Source organism: Heptranchias perlo, chromosome 31 (assembly GCF_035084215.1).
Source record: "Heptranchias perlo isolate sHepPer1 chromosome 31, sHepPer1.hap1, whole genome shotgun sequence".
Classification (NCBI taxonomy): Eukaryota; Metazoa; Chordata; class Chondrichthyes; order Hexanchiformes; family Hexanchidae; genus Heptranchias; species Heptranchias perlo.
Window position 1 is genome coordinate 22,329,034 of NC_090355.1, and position 6,726 is coordinate 22,335,759.

General features: G+C 42.1%; 1 protein-coding gene across 2 annotated transcripts in view; it reads right to left on the reverse strand.

Annotated features, from left to right (window-relative positions):
* The window catches only part of mapkap1 (MAPK associated protein 1), a 199,333-nt gene extending 193,244 nt beyond the window's left edge, over positions 1-6,089 (reverse strand). For both annotated transcript variants that reach the window (XM_067969731.1, XM_067969730.1), the window contains exon 1: positions 5,886-6,089. The gene's annotated coding sequence lies outside the window, so the exon portion shown is untranslated. The remainder of the gene's footprint in view (positions 1-5,885) is intronic.
* Between the last annotated feature and the right edge of the window lie 637 nt (positions 6,090-6,726).

A 6,726-nucleotide genomic window follows, 5' to 3' on the forward strand; every position in this document is an offset into this window, starting at 1 on the left:
AACGCAAAATCGTCGAGCAGAAATTGATAGTCAAGTTCCGCACCCATGAGGACGGCCTCAACCGGGATCTTGGGTTCATGTCACGCTCTATCTGTTTTTAATATAACGGGTTATTTGCTGTCTTTTCTATGTTTCTGCCTCTCTCTCTCTTTCTTTTTTTTTTGGTGGTTTGTATATTCGGTGGACTTGTAGGTAACACCTCTCTGTCTGCACACTGTGATTGCCTTGGCAACGGGCAGTTGGAAAGACTATCTGTAATCACCAGGTATTGTTCTGTGATTTATAAATGCGAAGGGTTTGAGGATTTCATTTCCACAACATTCACCTGAGGAAGGAGGAAGCCTCCGAAAGCTTGTGAATTTCAAATAAAATTGTTGGACTATAACTTGGTGTTGTAAAATTGTTTACAACTGATTTCAAAGGAAAACAGCAGTGGAATTCAATCCCCAAAATATAACACAGAATTTGTGTTGGTCAGCATAAATAAGTGGCCCAGGTAATACATTGCATGTTACATGACAAAACACCCCTATAAAACTGCATGACTCACCACAAGCAACACCACAAGAGATCTGCCAGTAGTAAATAAATTTTTATACATTTCATGCTATTTTATTATGTATGCATTTTGCACAGATGAGCAATCACTTTAGCAAAACATGTATGCAAATTTCTTGCACTTGGTTGGTTCAAATTTTGTATTCATAGAACAGCAAATCACAACAAGCAGAACACATTCCAATCAGCAAGTAGGAATGAAAATCACTGGTCATAAGTTCAAAATACTATGAATCAAAAATGGGCAGTTAGCAAAAGCTATGAATAAAAAGGACAAACAAACAATTATTCCAAATATTTTTTTACTCCACTAAGCTAAGCGCTTAATGCTGGAAGGAAGGTTTGTAACATAATTGACAAAGAAATTACAAGAAAATAATTCAAATTACCTACACAATAGTATTCTGTTATAGGCCTGTGCATATGAAACCCTGAGCCTTGCACTCATGCAGATACCCAGACCTATCACCATTAAGTGAAAAGATTGAAGCTATGCAGGCTGCAGCTCCTAGTATGCACCTCTGTACACAACTTCTAGAAATTAAAATTATGACTGTCTGCAAGACTACCCATTCGGTGCCGGGACTGCTGTTTGTAAGCTCCACTCCTTCTAATGGAAATTATAGAGAATAAAAGTTCAAGGAAATCATTTCTAGGACAATGAAAGTAACCAGTATTTGTAGTTTATAAGTATAAAAATCAAAAACAATATAAAGCATAAATTCCAACTTCAGTTTTCCTGGGTTGGAATAAAGAGAGCAACTGAGGTTACTATATTGTGAAAGACTGGAGAAGAACGAAGACAGACAGATAAGTGGCAGATGCAGTTCAATGTAGAAATTTTTTTTGAAGTAATACTTTTTTCGAAATGAGAGAGAAAAGCAGCATGTTTTAAATGGTAAGACTTTAAATGGAGGAGCAGAGCGAGCTTGGTGTGCAGATACACAGGTGAGGTAGCAGCATTGGAGGCAGCCATAATAAAAGACAAGTCTGGTTTTGTATCTAAAAGGTACAGAATACAGAAGCAAGGAGGTAACATTGAACTTGTGCATCATCTTAATTGGAGTATTGTGTACTGCTTTGGCAATCCCCTTATCACTAAGATATAAAAGCAATAGAAAAAGATATAGCCTAGATTCACTAGGATGTTGCCAAGGATGAGGATTTAAAGTTATGAACAGATTTGAAAAGTTAGGGCCTTTTTCACTGGAATGCAAAAGGTTAAGAGATGATGTGATGGAGATCTTCAAAACTATGAAGTTATGATAAAGTTAGTGATAGATTGCCTCCACTAGTCAGTTAGCTAGCAACAAGAGGACACAAATTTAAGATAATCACAAAAGGATTTATGAACTCTGCTCAGGCAACGGCCTGCGACAGAGATTTCCAAATTCTAGTCATCCTTTGTGCAAAGAAATCTCTCACCTATTTATGTACCTGCTGTGACAAGGTAAACAATATTTATTTTCCAAGAACTAATAAAAAAACACCTACTTCACATATCTAGGGAAATCAGCCCTGGTTCAATAGGGAGTATAGAAGTGCAGCACCAGGCATACCTTAAAATAGGACACTAACTTAGTGAAGCTACATCGCAGGGGTACTTGCATGCTAAACACCAAATGCAGCAGACGATAGTTATAGCTAAATGGTCCCATAATCCACAGATTAGAGAAAAGCTCTTGTAACCCTACCACACTCAGTTGAGAATGGTGGTGGACAATCAGGTAGCTAATGGGAGAAGGCAGTTCCATGAACATCCCACCTTCAAACATGGAAGAGACCTGCATACAAATGCAAGAGACAAGGCTGAAGTATTTGCATGCATCTTCAACCAATATAGTAACCTTAACCATCTTCCTGAGGTCGCTACTATCATAGATGCCAATGTCTAGCCAATTTAATTAGTCCATGTGATATTAAGAAGTGGTTGAGTACACCGGACACAGCAAAGACTATGGCCCTAACAACATTCTGTCTGCAGTACTAAAGATTCGGGCACCAGAAGTGGCTTCCCCTAAGCTAAGCTGTTCTAGTGCAACAATGACACTGGCATCTATCCAACAATGTAGAAAATTGCCGAAATATGTTCTATCCATAAAAAGCAAAGGATAAAAAAAAGTGACAGAGACTATCCCAGCAGTTGGTATCCTGCTTTCTGAGGTTATCTTCCAACATCTGGCTGCAACCAATTTTAGTAACATTTTGCATGGTCCACTAGCCGCAATAGGCTCTTCGCAGCAAATCAAGCCTTGAATGGCAATTTTGACTGATGTATGTATTTCAGGATTCATCCAAGGAAATAATTTGCTGATCTCCACTCTGGAGGGAACTGGGAAGCAAAAGTGGCCAAGAAAGAAGTGCATTTTCAGAGAGCTGAAAGCATGGTCTTCCTAGTCAGTTGCTCAAACAATGAAAGCAGTCGAACATTTAGGGAGATCTGAGATCCATACACGAAAGCCTTAGTTTTTTTTTTATTAAAAAATTTTGCGTACTTGGCAAGTTGAGGGATCCTAGTGCGGATGAATGGAACTCTTCTCATCTCAGTGTCTCCAGATCAGGTATCGCACAGCCAAATGCACAGTAAATCTCCCTCTGTTCTGCTGCTGCAATAAGCCTCTATCCAAACCCAAGAGCAACTAGGGTGATATTTCCCCCACCTCCCCATTTTCCATACCAGCCATCTTGTTGCCTCTCGGAGGGAAATTACCAATTATGCCAAAACAGGAACAGTTTGCACTCACTAGGAATTGGTTGAGACTGCCCAAACTCATTTCACATAGAAGTATTACAGCCAGAAGAGTGCTGGAAGAATGCAGAGCTCTCGAAGGGTTGTAGAGCTGGTGGAAGTTATAGAGATGGGAGGGGGGGGGGGGGGAACAAGCCCATGAAGGATGAGAATATTAACTTTCAAGCGTTAGTGGATCGGGAGCCAATGTACGTTAGCAAGCATATAGGTGACGGGTGAGTGGGACTTAGTGTGGGTTAGGATACAGGTAGCAGAGTTTTTGGATGAGTTCAAATTTATGGAGGCCGGAGAATCTCCTGCAATGGCTTATCTTCCCACTCCCGCACTGCTACCTCTGGAGTCCCCCGAGGATCTATCCTTGACTTCCTCCTATTTCTCATCTATACGTTGCCCATCAGCAACAGCACTCAAAGATATGATATCAGGTTCCACATGTATGCTGACAAAATCCAACTCTACCTCGCCACCTCTTTCACCAAGCATTCGGAGCTTGACAAATATTAATAACACTTGTGACATATTTGTATAGTTGTTATATTTAATGTAAGATGTTTGGCCTGCCAACCCCAGTTGTGATTATCAGATGGATGCTGTGTTTTGCGGGTTCACGGGTTTTTATTTTACTCCACTGCCTCAGTGTTGTCAACCTGCTTGTTCGATTGTCCTGGATGAATCGCAATTTCCCTCAATTAAACACTGGAAGCCATAGTCTTCCGCCCCTGCCACAAATGCCGTTCCCTCACCACCGATTCCATCCCCCCCTCCTCAGCCACTGTCTCAGGCTGAACCAGACTGTTCGCAACCTATCTGACTCTGAGTTGAACTTACAATCCCATATCCTCTCCATTACAAAGAACGCTTACTTCCACCTCCATAACATTGCCCATCATTACTCCTGACTCAGCCCATCTGCTGCCAAGACCGTCTTCTGTGCCTTTGTCACCACCAGACTCGAGGACTCCAATGCTCTCTTGGCCAGCCTCCTATCCTCCACCCTCCATAAACTTCAGCTTATCCAAAACTATGCTATCCATATCCTATCCTGCGAAAAGTCCCGCTCACCCGTGACGCATGTGCTCACTGACCTACATCGGCTCCTGGCCCACTAACGCCTCAAATTAAGATTCTCATCCCCATGTTAAAATCCCTCCATAGCCTCACCCCTCCTGATCTCTAACCTCTTCCAACCCTACAAGAACTCTACATCCTCCAACTCTGGCCTTTTACGCAGCCTCCGCTCCCTTCTCCCCACCACTGGCTGCTGTGCCATCAGCGTCTAGGCCTGAAACCCTGGAAATCCCTCCATAAGCCTCTCCTTAAAACCTACCCGTTTGACCAAGCATTCAGTCACCCCTCTTAATATCTTCTTTGGCTCAGTGTCAATTTTTGCCTGATTACGCTCTTGTGAAGCACCTTGGGACTTTGGCCTATGTTAAGGTGGCATATAAATGCAAGTTGCTGTTATATTTCATAACTGACAAAGTCCTTGAACAATGTTGAAATTTTCTTTCTCTCTGAACAGAAGGGAAAGCAAAAGACAAAGTACAGAAACAAAAAAGCTGCTTAGCTTAAAGTGTCCAGCATATTTGTACATTTCAAAAGTACACAAAAGTGGCTCCTCACACCATAACAAGAATGGGCACCTCACTTGTATTTTACCAATAAAACCTTAGAGATTTGGTGCATTCATAACACAGTATCAACAAGCATGTCATAGATTTTCCCAAACCCAATATATGGTCCACCAGGTACACACAGTATTTTTAATATACCACATCAGTTGTGTACTGACTCATAACTATTGTCAGCTTTACAAACTACAGTCAAGATACAACAGAATCTCAGTAGAGTCACCATATTTTGTATGTCACCATGAAAAAAAACATATTTGTTTATAACTTGTAACTTGGATCTGGCAGCTTCAATCAACAGCAAATCACTGGAATCACTGAATAGAAATAAAACTGCATACATAATGTGAAATAACAAACATCAGTTGAATTAAAAAATCTCAGGGGTTGATGTGTAATGTGTGCAGAATCCTTCAAACTTAAGCAGCTTTTGTCCACTGAACCCCTCGTCATTGCCACAATCTTGTTTATTTCTACATATCCATTAACGTGTGCAAAATGATCACAGTAAATGACTAATCACATTGGCTTTGTATTCCTGGTTGCCACGTATAGTGATAAATGTGAGAATAAACCAGTGTAACGGGTGTACTATCCTTCACAGATATGGGGAAGCTGGTGGCTTGTTTTATCCCTAAAATCAGAACATGTTTATGAAGGAGTTTTGAAAAACTTGGTACAGGAATACATACTACTTTGACCCCTGAAAACCACCACTAGGCCTAATCAGTTCTTGTAGTAACAAACACTAGAGGAATAGTCGTCTTCCGCTCTTTTAAACACTAAAACACGCAAGCGAGCTGCTGTAAACAAACTAGAGCAAGACAACAACAGCCGGCGAGTATGTGGTGGAGCGCAGCGGTGTCGCTGTTATTGTAGCACCAGGCTACCGAGGCCTAGTCTGAGGGACTGTTTGTGACAGGTAGGAAACTAGAAGAAAAACATACCGTAAATTTCAGGACTTCTCTGCGGTTGGTCAGGGTCTAAAACACGTGTGTCACCTGTACATAGCCAGCGCTTGTTGGGCGTTGAAAATCTCAGCACGCAGCGTTATTATAACGGCTGAAAGAAACCATTTTCAATGTGTTAGAAATCGCCCCTAATCCCGGCCCGGAACCCTGTCCGCCGTTTATTTAACACCAACCGTACTCCGATGGGAGGGAGGGAGGGAGGGAGGAGGGTGGGTGCAACCTAACCCAATGGCGGAAGTAGCCGCCAAAACGCGCTGAGTGACGGCGCGATGGGCCAATCATCATGCGCCCGCCCCGGGCGAATTCATCTGTGATTGGACAGTTGAAAAGCCGGAGCTCGCGCCAATCAATAAATAGAGAGCAGGAAAGGCTCGCGCTGAATCGCAGCAAGTTAGTGTGAGCGGCAGCGCGTTGCTGCGCTGGGGGGGAAGCGGCTTGTTTTGAATTGGGCTGCGAGTGGGTGTCTGGTTTCCTGGAGTATCTTCTCTATTTTTTTTTTAAAAACCCTTTTACATCCAGCATGAATGGTGACGATTGCAGTTCTTTCCTCACCCGATGCATTTATTGCATTCCCTGCTGCTATTTTGTTGAGGGTTAGGCATTTTACTACTTTGCTAAATATTTTCAGCAAATGATGTCAGTGGGATCAAATAAGTCCTTCAGCCGTGGCATATCTCGCTGTAATATGAATCACAGTTATACATGTATTGCAGTCCATCATCTGCGATCTCTGGAAAGGTGCTGACTGGGAGGTTAATTCTGGTTCAAGTTGTTGCAGTAGCTCCTGAATGTGAACTGAATTTTGTTGTTTCAGCTA